This window comes from Oncorhynchus mykiss, chromosome 3 (genome assembly GCF_013265735.2).
Source record: "Oncorhynchus mykiss isolate Arlee chromosome 3, USDA_OmykA_1.1, whole genome shotgun sequence".
Taxonomy (NCBI): Eukaryota; Metazoa; Chordata; class Actinopteri; order Salmoniformes; family Salmonidae; genus Oncorhynchus; species Oncorhynchus mykiss.
In genome coordinates this window covers 52,508,192-52,523,388 of record NC_048567.1, presented here as the reverse complement: position 1 = coordinate 52,523,388, position 15,197 = coordinate 52,508,192, and the positions used below count along the sequence as shown (strand labels likewise).

The 15,197-nt window shown below is 41.1% G+C and overlaps 1 protein-coding gene across 1 annotated transcript in view; it reads right to left on the bottom strand.

Annotated features, from left to right (window-relative positions):
• LOC110520178 (SH3 domain-binding protein 4) overlaps positions 1 to 14,614 on the bottom strand; it is a 58,517-nt gene extending 43,903 nt beyond the window's left edge. The window contains exon 1 of the mRNA XM_021597312.2: positions 14,489 to 14,614. The gene's annotated coding sequence lies outside the window, so the exon portion shown is untranslated. The remainder of the gene's footprint in view (positions 1 to 14,488) is intronic.
• Between the last annotated feature and the right edge of the window lie 583 nt (positions 14,615 to 15,197).

The window sequence follows — 15,197 nt, the reverse complement described above, 5'->3', positions numbered from 1 at the left end:
AAAAGTGCAATATGTGCCATGTAAGAAAGCTAACGTTTTAAGTTCCTCGCTCAGAACATGAGAACATGTGAAAGCTAGTGGTTCCTTTTAACATAAGTTTTCAATATTCCCAGGTAAGAAGTTTTAGGTTGTAGTTATTATAGGACTATTTCTCTCTATACCATTTGTATTTCATATAACTTTGACTATTGGATGTTCTTATAGGCACTTTAGTATTGCCAGTGTAACAGTATAGCTTGTGTACCTCTCCTCGCTCGAACCTGGGCTCGAACTAGGAACACAACGACAACAGCCACCCTCGAAGCAGCGTTACCCATGCAAAGCAAGGGGAACAACTACTCCAAGTCTCAGAGCGAGTGACGTTTGAAACGATATTAGCGCCCACCCCGCTAACTAGCTAGCCATTTCACATCACATCGTTACACCAGCCTAATCTCGGGAGTTGATAGGCTTGAAGTCATAAACAGCAGAGCTGCTGGCAAAACGCACAAAGTGCTGTTTGAATGAATGCTTATGAGCCTGCTGGTGCCTACCATCGCTCAGTCAGACTGCTCTATCAAATCGTAGACTTAATTATAACATAATAACACACAGAAATGCGAGCCTTAGGTCATTAATATGGTCAAATACGGAAACTATCATCTCGAAAACAAGAAGTTTATTCTTTCAGTGAAATACGGAACAGTTCCGTATTTTATCTAACGGGTGGCATCCATCAGTCTAAATATTCCTGTAACATTGCACAACCTTCAATGTTATGTCATAATTACGTAAAATTCTGGCAAATTAGTTAGCAATGAGCCAGGCGGCCCAAACAGTTGCATATACCCTGACTCTGCGTCCAATGAACGCAAGAGAAGTGACACAATTTCACCTGGTTAATATTGCCTGCTAACCTGGATTTCTTTTAGCTAAATTTGCAGGTTTAAAAATATATACTTCTGTGTATTGATTTTAAGAAAGGCATTGGTGTTTATGGTTAGGTACACGTTGGAGCAACGACAGTCCTTTTTCACGAATGTGCACTGCATCGATTATATGCAACGCAGGATACGGTAGATAAACTAGTAGTATCATCAACCATCTGTAGTTATAACTATTTATTATGATTGATTAAGTTTAATGCTAGCTAGCAACTTACCTTGGCTTCCTACTGCATTCCTACTGCGTAACATGCAGACTCCTCGTGAGGCAAGTGGTTTGAGCATTGGACTAGTTAACCGTAAGGTTGCAAGATTGAATCCCTGAGCTGACAAGGTTGTTCTGTTGTTCTGCCCCTGAACAAGGCAGTTAACCCACCGTTCCTAGGCCGTCATTGAAATTAAGAATGTGTTCTTAACTGACTTGCCTAGTTAAATAAAGATTAAATAAAGGTGTAAAAAAATATTTAAAAATAAATAAAAATCGGCATCCAAAATTACCGATTTCCGATAGTTATGAAAACTTGAAATCGTCCCTAATTAATCGGTCATTCCGATTAATTGGTCGACCTCTACTGATCCACATAGCATTTATTTTCTACAAACATTGCTTTTTTGTGTCAGCAATTAGACATTGTTCTTAGAGGGGGCTAGTTACCCCTTAGTACCCTACTGAGATAATCTTACAGACAGTGAAGAGATTTTACTTGGTTGGTAAACATTTGACTAATAGCCAAACATCTATCTGCATGCAAACACCTGTCTTGCAAATCAGACATGGTAATACAATTTACTTCCAAAACTTTACAAAAAATGCATTAAAACTATGTTGTGGTTGTGTATCACATTGCAGATTCTAAAACTGGCATTATTCCTTAAATGGTTGTGGAAAACTGAGGGAAAATATGTTTCCTGCTAGCTTTGGCTATCCCTCTCCACTTCATTCAATCCACTTGCAAGCTTTGAATATAAACACATTATTGTACATTTGTGCAAGGGAAGAAGAGAAAAGGAATGGCAAGAATGTCTGGACTCAAAGAGATACCATGCCTTAATCATGTAAAGAGGAGAAGACGGGGAAAACATATATTTTTTTCAATAACAAGGTCAGGGTTAGAGGGTGTGTTCCCACTGTCATTTCAGGCAATTTAATCAGACATTTCAGTGGACTTCTCATCACAACGCCAGTCTTGCCATGCATGGAGTATGACAAATGGTACAGAAACATTATAATGAAAGGGAAAATGTATCCTCTGGTTTCTCTTCCTAATCTCACTTTCAACAACCTGCTCTGCTTGTTCCAGGTTGATAACACTCTGGTTGTGCACAAAGACCCAGAATTTCAGAGGCTATACAAATAAAGCAGAGAGAAATGTTATCCAGTTAATATAGTTTATGGAGATGGGCATTCAAAATATTGGAACAAATAAAAAACAAAAGCTACAGGGAAGGTTGGTCTGCTCCCTCTTCGGCAATCAATGTTGATTAAAACGGTTCAACACTTGGGAGGACATGCCCACTTAAAACCCACGATACAGAATGAGCCAACCTAACTTCTAGCATGAGTCACACCTGGTAATAATTGGCTATGATCCAATGAGTCAGAGAGTGCCAGGCTGCCCTGGGGCCAACGCAGCTGCACTGTCTCATGCCAATTGTGCCAGTGTGCCCTCTATGTTGTAATGCATGCATGTAACTAACCAACTGGACTCTCGGTTCAGCACTATCGTAAACCAAGAGACTGTGGCATGTTCTCACTGTGGGAGCATCTTATCTGGAATCACATGCACATTCATTCACACAATGAACTCCATTTAAATCCCGTTGTCACTCAAGAGCTAGCTAAGAGAAGGAAAAATAAGTTATGCTTGGGCAGAGACTTTGGCATTAAACAGATGACCTGAACAGAACATCAGAAAGTAGGCTGAAGATGGGAGATGGAGATAAATTCCATCCATCAGAAATTAAATGGTATCACCAAATTACAATTTCAAATGTCACACAGAACAAACGTCCTCATCTACTCATTATTGGTTGCACTATGTTGCCATTGATATCGTGTATCAATCAGTGGCGGTCAGTGCCATTTAAGATTAGGGAGGATGATTTTGTTAATGAGCATGGCCTTATTTCCATTACAGTCTTTCATATTCCCAGTGGCGTGTATTCATGGATGCCAAGGGAAGCCAGGCTATCCCAAATAATTGACCAAGCAAAAATAAACATATAAAATAACGTATCTTTCGTCTCTCTGGGTTTCATAATTTTCCTTAAATTCGCAGAGGCTGAATGTACGTCACCAGAGAAAGCATCCAAGCGAGTGAAACAGAACCCCTCTGTCTCTGTAGGCCATCTATGTGATGCTGTCTGGTCCAAAAGTGTATGACATTGTTGCCGACCGTAGCATTGAATGCAAGGGAAGCCAGCAAGCATCTGGCCTCTCTTGTTAAAAAAAAGTATAAAACAAATAGCCAATCAGCGTTGAGCTAAACTGAGTGAAATCAACTGTGAATGGTCCTGGCGCACCAAAAAAAGTGTCAAGGGAATCCAGTTTGGATTTGGCATCACTCCTATCAAATCGCATTGAGAACATACGTCATTGACAGAAACAACTTGAATTGTTGCATCTCATTGTGTTGTTGTCCTCTGGTGGCTAGCTAGCTAACTAAAATTGTCCCTTTCCTAAATTAGCCATGAATGGAGATGGGGATTTGGACTTGTGGTTTTACTTCATTCTCCGTACTGGCCAATGATTATAGTGGCGATTCTGATCCAACCATTAATTCATATATTGTGCCCCTGGCCTAAGAGGATGGAAGTTCAATATGTAGCTAGATGTAGAAAGGAAGTTAGGCTAGTGAGCAAGCATTTTAGCCAGGTAGGCTAGGACAAAACAAAATAAAAGCATGTACTCTATGACAGAGTGATAAACCTTTTCATCAAAATGAAAGAGGATGACATTGGCATTTCTCTACAAGTGGGGTGAGTCAACATGTTTTTTCTACTTGCTTGAATGTGCACACATATACTGTAAATCAGAACCATGGAGAGCCACATCAGATTTAGCTTATGTTGATTGGACTAAATAGCTTTTGGTACATCACTGTGTTAGAGAAAGCATTGGTTATTTGATGATGTTGAAATGTTGAAGTTGAAATGGTGCTGGAATAATTGAAACAGTTCCTGTTTTCTTTCAAATCAAATCAAAGTTTATTTGTCACGTGCAGTGAAATGCTTACTTACAGGCTCTAACCAAGAGTGCAAAAAAGGTATTTGGTAAACAATAGGTAGGTAAAGAAATAAAACAACAGTAAAAAGACACTATATACAGCGAGGCTATAAAAGTAGCGAGGTTACATACAGACACCGGTTAGTCAGGCTGATTGATGTAGTATGTACTGCTACTCTCTGTTCATCATATATGCATGGTCATTTTAACCATATCTACATGTACAGTGCCTTGCGAAAGTATTCGGCCCCCTTGAACTTTGCGACCTTTTGCCACATTTCAGGCTTCAAACATAAAGATATAAAACTGTATTTTTTTGTGAAGAATCAACAACAAGTGGGACACAATCATGAAGTGGAACGACATTTATTGGATATTTCAAACTTTTTAACAAATCAAAAACTGAAAAATTGGGCGTGCAAAATTATTCAGCCCCTTTACTTTCAGTGCAGCAAACTCTCTCCAGAAGTTCAGTGAGGATCTCTGAATGATCCAATGTTGACCTAAATGACTAATGATGATAAATACAATCCACCTGTGTGTAATCAAGTCTCCGTATAAATGCACCTGCACTGTGATAGTCTCAGAGGTCCGTTAAAAGCGCAGAGAGCATCATGAAGAACAAGGAACACACCAGGCAGGTCCGAGATACTGTTGTGAAGAAGTTTAAAGCCGGATTTGGATACAAAAAGATTTCCCAAGCTTTAAACATCCCAAGGAGCACTGTGCAAGCGATAATATTGAAATGGAAGGAGTATCAGACCACTGCAAATCTACCAAGACCTGGCCGTCCCTCTAAACTTTCAGCTCATACAAGGAGAAGACTGATCAGAGATGCAGCCAAGAGGCCCATGATCACTCTGGATGAACTGCAGAGATCTACAGCTGAGGTGGGAGACTCTGTCCATAGGACAACAATCAGTCGTATATTGCACAAATCTGGCCTTTATGGAAGAGTGGCAAGAAGAAAGCCATTTCTTAAAGATATCCATAAAAAGTGTCGTTTAAAGTTTGCCACAAGCCACCTGGGAGACACACCAAACATGTGGAAGAAGGTGCTCTGGTCAGATGAAACCAAAATTGAACTTTTTGGCAACAATGCAAAACGTTATGTTTGGCGTAAAAGCAACACAGCTCATCACACTGAACACACCATCCCCACTGTCAAACATGGTGGTGGCAGCATCATGGTTTGGGCCTGCTTTTCTTCAGCAGGGACAGGGAAGATGGTTAAAATTGATGGGAAGATGGATGGAGCCAAATACAGGACCATTCTGGAAGAAAACCTGATGGAGTCTGCAAAAGACCTGAGACTGGGACGGAGATTTGTCTTCCAACAAGACAATGATCCAAAACATAAAGCAAAATCTACAATGGAATGGTTCAAAAATAAACATATCCAGGTGTTAGAATGGCCAAGTCAAAGTCCAGACCTGAATCCAATCGGGAATCTGTGGAAAGAACTGAAAACTGCTGTTCACAAATGCTCTCCATCCAACCTCACTGAGCTCGAGCTGTTTTGCAAGGAGGAATGGGAAAAAATTTCAGTCTCTCGATGTGCAAAACTGATAGAGACATACCCCAAGCGACTTACAGCTGTAATCGCAGCAAAAGGTGGCGCTACAAAGTATTAACTTAAGGGGGCTGAATAATTTTGCATGCCCAATCATTTTTCATTTTTGATTTGTTAAAAAAAGTTTGAAATATCCAATAAATGTCATTCCACTTCATGATTGTGTCCCACTTGTTGTTGATTCTTCACAAAAAAATACAGTTTTTTATCTTTATGTTTGAAGCCTGAAATGTGGCAAAAGGTCGCAAAGTTCAAGGGGGCCGAATACTTTCGCAAGGCACTGTACATGTAGATATGGTTAAAATGACCATGCATATATGATGAACAGAGAGTAGCAGTAAAGTAAAAGAGGAGTTGGCGGGTGGTGGGACACAATGCAGATAGCCCGGTTAGCCACTGGCACTGGCTGGTCGGCCCAATTGAGGTATTATGTACATGAATGTATGACTATGCATATATGATAAACAGAGAGTAGCAGCAGCGTAAAAAGAGAGGTTGGGGGGGTGGAACACAATGCAAATAGTCCGGGTAGGCATAGGGTAGACTCCTGTTCAGGAGTCTTATAGCTTGGGGGTAAAAACTGTTGAGAAGCATTTTTGTGCTAGACTTGGTACTCCGGTACCGCTTGCCATGTGGTAGTAGAGAGAACAGTCTATGACTGGCGTGGCTGGGGTCTTTGACAATTTTTAGGGCCTTCCTCTGACACCGCCTGGTGTACAGGTCCTGGATGGCAGGCAGCCTAGCTCCAGTGATGTACTGGGCCATACGCACTACCCTCTGTAGTGCCTTGCGGTCAGAGGCCGAGCAGTTGCCTACCAGGCAGTGATGCAACCATGATCTCGATGTTGCAGCTGTAGAACCTTTTGAGGATCTCAGGACCCATGTCAAATCTTCTTAGTTTGCTGAGGGGGAATAGGCTTTGTCGTGCCCTCTTCACGACTGTCTTGGTGTGCGGACCATTCTAGTTTGTTGTTGATGTGGACACCAAGGAACTTGAAGCTCTCAACCTGCTCCACTACAGCCCCGTCAATGAGAATGGGGGCGTGCTCTGTCCTCCTTTTCCTATTGTTCACAATAATCTCCTTAATCTCCTTAGTCTTGGTTACGTTGAGGGATAGGTTGTTATTCTGGCACCACCTGGCCAGGTCTCTGACTTCCTCCCTATAGGCTGTCTCGTCGTTGTCGGTGATCAGGCCTACCACTGTTTCCAGGGAGTCCAGGAGGGGACTGAGCATGCACCCCTGGGGAGCTCCAGTGTTGAGGATCAGCGTGGCAGATGTGTTGCCTACCTACCCTTACCACCTGGGGGCGGCCAGTCAGGAAGTTCCGGATCCAGTTGCAGAGGTAGGTTTTTAGTCCCAGGGTCCTTAGCTTAGTGATGAGCTTTGTGGGCACTATGGTGTTGAACGTTGAGCTGTAGTCAATGAATAGCATTTTCACGTAAGTGTTCCTTTTGTCCAGGTGGGAAAGGGCAGTGTGGAGTGAAATAAAGATTGCACCATCAGTGCATCTGTTTGGGCGGTATGCAAATTGGAGTGGGTGTAGGATTTTTTGTTGTTATTCTGTCTCTCACTGTTCAAATAAAATACTGAGGTAGCCATTTTTCCAATCACTTCTTATGAGAAAACAATTGCCTAGACGGATATATTATCGAACATATATGTTAAAAAAACCTTGAGGATGGATCCTAAACAACGTTTGCCGTGTTTCTGTCGATATTAATGAGCAAATTCTGAAAAAAGTTTGCCGTTATAGTTGAAGTATTTTTCGGTCTATTTCTCAGCCAAAACTGATGAACAAACGGGACCTTTTTCGTCTACAAAAATATTATTTTTGGAAAAAAGGAACATTTGCTATCTAACTGGGAGTCTTCTGAGTGAAAGCATCTGAAGTTCTTCAAAGGTAAATGATTTAATTTGGTTGCTTTTCTTATTTTCGTGAAAATGTTGCCTGCTGCCAGCAGAGCCTAGCATAGCATTAAGCCATGATAAACTTACACAAATGCTTGTCTAGCATTGGCTGTAACGCATATTTTGAAAATCTGAGATGACAGTGTTGTTAACAAAAGGCTAAGCTTGTGTTTGAATATATTTATTTCATTTCATTTGCGATTTTCATGAATAGGAAAAGTTGCGTTATGGTAATGCGCTTGAGGCCATGATTACGCTCCCGGTTACGGGATTGCTAGTCGCTAGAGGTTAATCAGTATCGGCTTTTTGGATTTAAGAAAAACTTTCAAACGAAAGAAAAGTTATTTGCCGGGAAAAATATAATTTGTCTTAACCAGCAACAAATTAACGCAATATATGTCACAAAAGGTCTAAATACATAACAGTCATGACATATTATGACTGTCATAACGTGTTATGACACTGGGTGTCAAGTAAAGTGTTACCAACATAGTAATTTAGCAGATTATAGTCATGTTTTTCCAGCAGTGAGTGCATACATTTTCGTACTGGTCACCTGTGGGACTTGAACACACAACCCTGGCATTATAAGGGCTCTGCTCTACGAACTGAGTCACACAGGACCCTTTGCACAAAGTTTTAAGTTATTTATCTATAAATGGTCATTTGAAGAAACAGCTATGCAAACTAGTTTTGTAGAGATTTTGCTCCAATTATAAAGCTTGAAGGTGACTGACATTATGATGGGAAAAGGCAAACATTTTAGATTATATGCTGTTCCGCAGGCCTGGCAGATGAATTATGCACACTGATTGTTATTCTCCAAGGTGTCCCTCTAATGCATATATGTGAAAGTAAACAAATAGAACAGAGGACAGACATGACAGCAGTCATCCATGGCTACAGTTTTTGTTTTACTGTTCGTACTGTGCGTATATTTGCATCAATGGTCCACAGAATTCAGGTTGGTCTCAGACTATATGTGACATAGTTACGAAAACCCGGGACACTCAAATGTGTATAATATGTTATGTTTGGTATGGTTATATAAGACAGAAGGTTACTTAAGGCAAAAAACAAATGATGGTGGTTGGTGGGGGTGGATGGGTGGGTGTTTACTACTTTTTAGCTACTTTACAACTACATAGCATGTTAGCTAACCCTTCCAATAACCTTAACCCAACTCCTAACCCCTATCTCCTAGCCTAGCTAACATTAGCCACCTAGCTAACATTAGCCACAACGAATTGTAATTTGTAACATATCATATGAATTGTAATTCCTAACACATCACACGAAATGAATGATGAACAACCACAAATGAATACATACCATACCAATTATAACACATACTCATTTGAGTGTCCCGTATTTTTGTTTACCATGTTACGCCTACCCTAGCCCAATAATGGACTAAAGGAGCCTAACGTTACTACTTATAGTCCAAGAACCATACATGTTCTGTTTAGAAGCGAATTGGCTCTGGCAGCCAAAACAGCCAAATACTCCATCTAAACGTGAATCGACTCTCAATTGCGGTACGGTTCTAGAAACATAAAGCCCTCTACTTTCATCCCCTCAGCAGCCTCCGCTGCTGTGCACTGTTTTAACCCGTTTGTAACACAGATGCAGCGGCAGTATTTTTCAGTGACAACACGTTTGTGGCGGCAGTCTTCCATATACACACACAGGTGTTAGGAGACGCAGATAGTTAATTTGCACAGATAGTCAACTCTGTCTTCAGTCTGTTTTCCATTAACAAGCACCGTAACATGGAAATATGGTTGTGTGGGAACCCTATAAAAAGGTGTGTAGTAATTTAACCTTTTTCATTATTAATTATTTATTGCTGATATGGCAGATAAATTCCTTACGTTTCCAAAACCATACCGACAGTGTCAGGGCTCTTAAAACTCCCCCGACCAGAAGACACTATCGTCAATAGTCACTAAAGGTTATTAGCATCTACGAATGGGCAACATCTACCCCAGTTTGCAGAATCACACCATACCTTGTTTAGAAGCACAGTAAGAGCCAAGTTATGCTTGATTCGAAATGTGGTCGGAGGCACCATATGGATATTTGAAGCAAGGCACGGCCAAATTGAGCTCTGTAACACGTGGCTGTGAGCCTCTCAAATTTTTTAACAATGTGGAGGGCTCCATATAGCTCCGCAGTGAAATTATTGGTTGACAGTAGGTGAGGGCGGGAGGTCCTGTACTACTACTTAAGTAGTTTACTATATATATTTGTGACAACTTTTACTTTTACTTCACTACATTCCTGAAGAAAATATTGTACTTTTCACTAGATATATTTTCCCTGACACCAAAAAGTACTTATTACATTTTGAATGCTTAGCAGGACAGGAAAATTGACTAATTCACACACTTACAATGCATTCAGAAAGAATTCAGACCCCTTGACCTGTTCCACATTTTGTTACGTTACAGCCTTATTCTAAAATTGATTAAATATTTTTCCCCTGCCTGGTACGGCAACTGCACCCCCCTCAACTGCAAGGCTCTCCAGAGGGTAGTGCGGTCTGCACAGCGCATCACCAGGGGCAAATTACCTGCCCTCCAGGACACCTACAGCACCCGGTGTCACAGAAAGGCCAAAAAGATCATCAAGGACAACAACCACCCGAGCCACTGCCTGTTCACCTTGCTATCATCCAGAAGGCGAGGTCAGTACAGGTGCATCAAAGCTGGGACCGAGAGACTGAAAAACAGCTCCTATCTCAAGGCCATCAGACTGTTAAACAGCCATGAGGCTGATGCCAACATATAGACTCAAATCTCTGGCCACTTTAATAAATGGATTTAATAAAGGTATCACAAGTCACTAGTAAATAACGCCACTTTAATTTTGTTTACATATCCTACATTACTCACCTCATATGTATATAGTGTATTCTATACCATCTACTGCATCTTGCCTATGTCGCACGGCCATCACTCATCCATATATTTATATGTACATATTCTTATTCATCCCTTTACATTTGTGTGTATAAGGTTGTCGTTGTGAATTTGTTAGATTACTTCACTGTCAGAACTAGAAGCATAAGCATTTCGCTACACTCGCATTAACATCTGCTAACCATGTGTATGTGACCAATAAAATTTGATTTGACCAAGAACCCGATGGTCAATCCGACAGAACTCCAGAGTTCCTCTGTGGAGAAAGACAACCATCTCTGCATTGTCCAGAAAGACAACCATCTCTGCAGCACTCCACCAATCAGTAAAAGGCACATGACTGCCCGCTTGGAGTTTGCCAAAATCAAATCCAATTGTATTTGTCACATGCACCGAATACAATAGGTGTAGACCTTACCGTGAAATGCTTACTTACAAGCACTTAACCATCAATGCAGTTAAGAAAATATTAACTAAATAAACTAAAGTAAAAAATAATACCACAATAAAATAACATCAATGAGGATATATACAGGAGTACGGGTACCGAGTCAATGTGCAGGGGTACATGTTAGTCGAGGTAATTTGTACATGTAGGTAGGGGTAAAGTGACTATGCATAGATAATAAACAGTGAGTAGCAGCAATGTTAAAACAAATTGGGAGGGGGGGTCAATTCAAATTGTCCGGGTGGCCATTTCATTAATTGTTCAGCAGTCTTATGGCTTGGGGGTAGAAGCTGTTAAGGAGCCTTTTGGACCTAGACTTGGCGCTCCGGTACCGCTTGCCCCAATGATGTACTGGGCTGTACGCACCACCCCCTATAGCACTGTACGATCGGATGCCGAGTGGTTGCCATACCAGGCGGTGATGCAACCAGTCACAATGCTCTTGATTGTGCAGCTCTAGAAATGTTTGAGTATCTGAGGACCAATGTCAAATCCTTTCAGTCTCGAGGAGGAAAAGGCATTGTCGTGCCCTTTTCATGATTTTCTTGGTGTGTTTGGACCATGATAGTTTGTTAGTTTGTTGATGATGTGGACACCAAGGAACTTGAAACTCTCGACCCGCTTCACTACAGCCACAACGATGTGAATGAGGGCATGTTCGGTCCTCCTTTTCCTGTAGTCCACGATCATCTCCTTTGTCTTGCTCACGTTGAGGGAGAAGTTGTTGTCCTGGCACCACACTGCCAGGTCTCTGACCTCCCCCATATAGGCTGTCTCATCGTTGTCAGTGATCAGGCCTACCACTGTTGTGTTGTCAGCAAACTTAATGATGGTATTGGAGTCGTGCTTGGTCACGCAGTCGTGGGTGAACAGGGAGTACAGGAGGGGACTAAGTACGCATCCCTGAGGGGACCCTATGTTTAGCATCAACGTGGCAAATGTGTTGTTGCCTACCCTTACCACCTGGGGGCGGCCAGTCAGTAAGTTCCGGATCCAGTTGCAGAGGTAGGTGTTTAGTCCCAGGGTCCTTAGCTTAATGATGAGCTTTGTGGGCACTATGGTGTTGAACGTTGAGCTGTAGTCAATGAACAGCAATCTCACATAGGTGTTCCTTTTGTCCAGGGGGGAAAAGGCAGTGTGGAGTGCAGTAGAGATTACGTAGACAAAAAGCACATGAAGGACTCTCAGACCATGAGAAACAAGAGTCTCTGGTCTGATGAAACCAAGATTGAACGCTTTGGCCTGAATGCCAATTGTCACCTGGCACCATCCCTATTGTGAAGCATGGTGGTGGCAGCATCATGCTGTGGGGGTGTTTTTCAGCAGCAGGGACTGCGAGACTAGTCAAGATCGAGGGAAAGATGAATGCAGCAAAGTACAGAGAGATCCTTGATGAAAACCTGCTCCAGAACGCTCAGGACCTCAGACTGGGGCGAAGGTTCTCCTTCCAACAGGACAACGACCCTAAGCACACAGCTAAAACAACACAGGTGGCTTTGGGACAAGTCTCTGAAGGTCCTTGAGTGGCCCAGCCAGAGCCTGGACTTGAACCCGATCTAACATCTCTGGAGAGAGCTGAAAATAGCCGTGCAGCGACGCTCCCTATCCAACCTGACTAGAGCTTGAGAAGATCTGCAGAGGTGTGCCGATCGCTGCCAAAGGTGCTTCCACAACATCCAGAGTAAATGGTCTGAATACTTATGTAAATGTGATATTTATGTTTATTATTTGCATACATTTTTTTTTTTTACCGTTTTGCTTTGTCATAATGAGGTATTGTGTGTAGATTGATGAGGGGGGAATTTAATACATTTTAGAATAAGGCTGTAACGTAACAAAATGTGGAAAAGGTCAAGGGGTCTGAATACTTTCCGAAAGCACTATATCAAGAGAACATCCCTGGTCACCCCTACTGCCTCTGGCGGACTCACTAAACACAAGCTTCTTTTTAAATTATGTCTGAGAGTTGGAGTGTGCCCCTGGCTATCCGTAAATATTAATAAATATATTGTTATATTGTGCCACCTGTTTAGCTTAATATAAGGAATTGGAAACGATGTATACTTCTACTTTTAATATTCAAAACGAAATACTTTTAGACTTCTACTCAAGTAGTATTTTACTGGGTTACTTTTACTTGAGTCGTTTTCTATTAATTAAGGTATCTTTACTTTTACTCAAGTATGACAATTGGGTACTTATTCCACCACTGACAAAAGAGCATAGAGGAACGAACAGATAAATAGATTTACTGTTTAAAAAGGTTGTGAGATATCCCTCTTAGCATCCAATGCATAAATTAACATTCTGACCAATGAAGCTTTCTCTGCTATCAAGGTTTTAGAATAGAACGCAGTGACTCACAAAGGAAAATTGAATGCAATTTGGGAAAACTTAACATGAAGAGCAGAACGCGCACCATATCCACCCAACATAAATACCATTTACATATTGGGTGAGTTTACAATTTACATATTGGGTGAGTTTACAATTTACATATTGAGTGAGTTGGATTGTTTGAAACCATGGCGATTGCCAACGAATGTCACGCATGCGAGCCCAGTGCCGTTATACCAACTTTATATGGCGGGGAGAGACATGATTAAGCTACATCATAAAACATTGCAAATTGTGTTCAATGGATGATGCTGAGTGGAGTCAATTCTACTCAAGAAGGCAAAACTGGTTTTCTAACTGATGGGAGCTAAACTTGAGGTGGCAGACATACATTGTATTAGTAACGTGTAGGATGCGTGTCGTGGTACAAAAAAAACAAAAAGCAACAATGTAGCTAGAGCTAGTCATAAATTGTTACAAATTAGGACCGCAAAGACAGAAAAGCCCACCCACCTTTGCGCAGTAAAGTGTGCTCTGGGAGTAACGCCGCGTTCATGTGATAGTCGGAGCTACACAACTCGGACATATGAATTGATAACTGGATGAACGCGGCACGTGTATAACTACAAACAGTTAGCAAGTTTCAAATAACCGAGTTTTCTAGTTCTAGACTACCTATGAACGCGGCATTACCCCTCACCGAACACAGCTCCTAAAAATGTCCCAGCATTAAAAACGACAACAATTCCCATTGATAGAGCATTACAACTATATGGTCCACAATCTGAATGTATCTAAAGTTATTCATAAAATGTGGTAATAACCTGAATCTAATTGTACATTCAAGACAGTCGGAAAGTCGGTGCACTAGAAATATGTCCGAGTTTCAAACATGGAATTTCGAGTTGGATGACCGTTCAATACGATTTTTCCCAATCGGTATCGTTTTTTCCAGAGTTCTCTGTTGTCTTGAGCACATTGAAGTCAGAGAATTTCCAGTTCCGTGTTGTTTTGAACGCGGCATAAACTACGGGAACGCACCTAGATGATGCAAACAGTTTTGTCGACGTGAGCACTTCTGTTTGGGTGAGAGAATACGTTTAACATTTGAAAACAATGGAATAATAACTTTAAAATCTTAGCTCACCTTGTAAAAGTCCTGTGAATAAGTCCATTGAAATAAATGCATCAAATGGGCGTAGTTTTGCGTGCTCCGACTATCCAGTTGTAGCCTAGTGTGAGTCCACAGTCTTTGGCGAATGACTTCGCGATGGGAAGCGAGAGCAGGACCCAGGTGACGTCATGGCGAGAGGGAGGGGCGAGGATCTGAGGAGTTTCATATGGAAACGATGTCATTAGGAGTCAGATAACTTTTCACTGTCTTGGCTTTAGTGTAAAGAAGAAATATGATAATAGGCTGGCCTACTATTCTCATTCTCACCATACTACAATCTTGCTTCAAAATACCACATAACAGATACGTAAGGTCAATACGCAGAGTTCTCAAACTGATGTGAAAAGCAAATGTGTGAAATCAAATCAAATGTTATTTGTTACATACGTCGAATAGAACAGTTATAGACCTTACCGTGAAATGCTTATTTACAATGAAAAATATTTACTAAATAAACTAAAGTAAAAATAGAAGAGCAATAATAAAATAACAATAACGAAGCTAAATACATGGTGGGGTACAGGTTAGCCAATGTAATATCTACAGTACCAGTCAAAAGTTTGTAAACACCTACAATACTGATTCAAGGGTTTTTTCTTTATTTTGACTATTTTCTACATTGTAGAATAATAGTGAAGACATCAAACTATTAAAAAATACATATGGAATCACTTAGTAACCA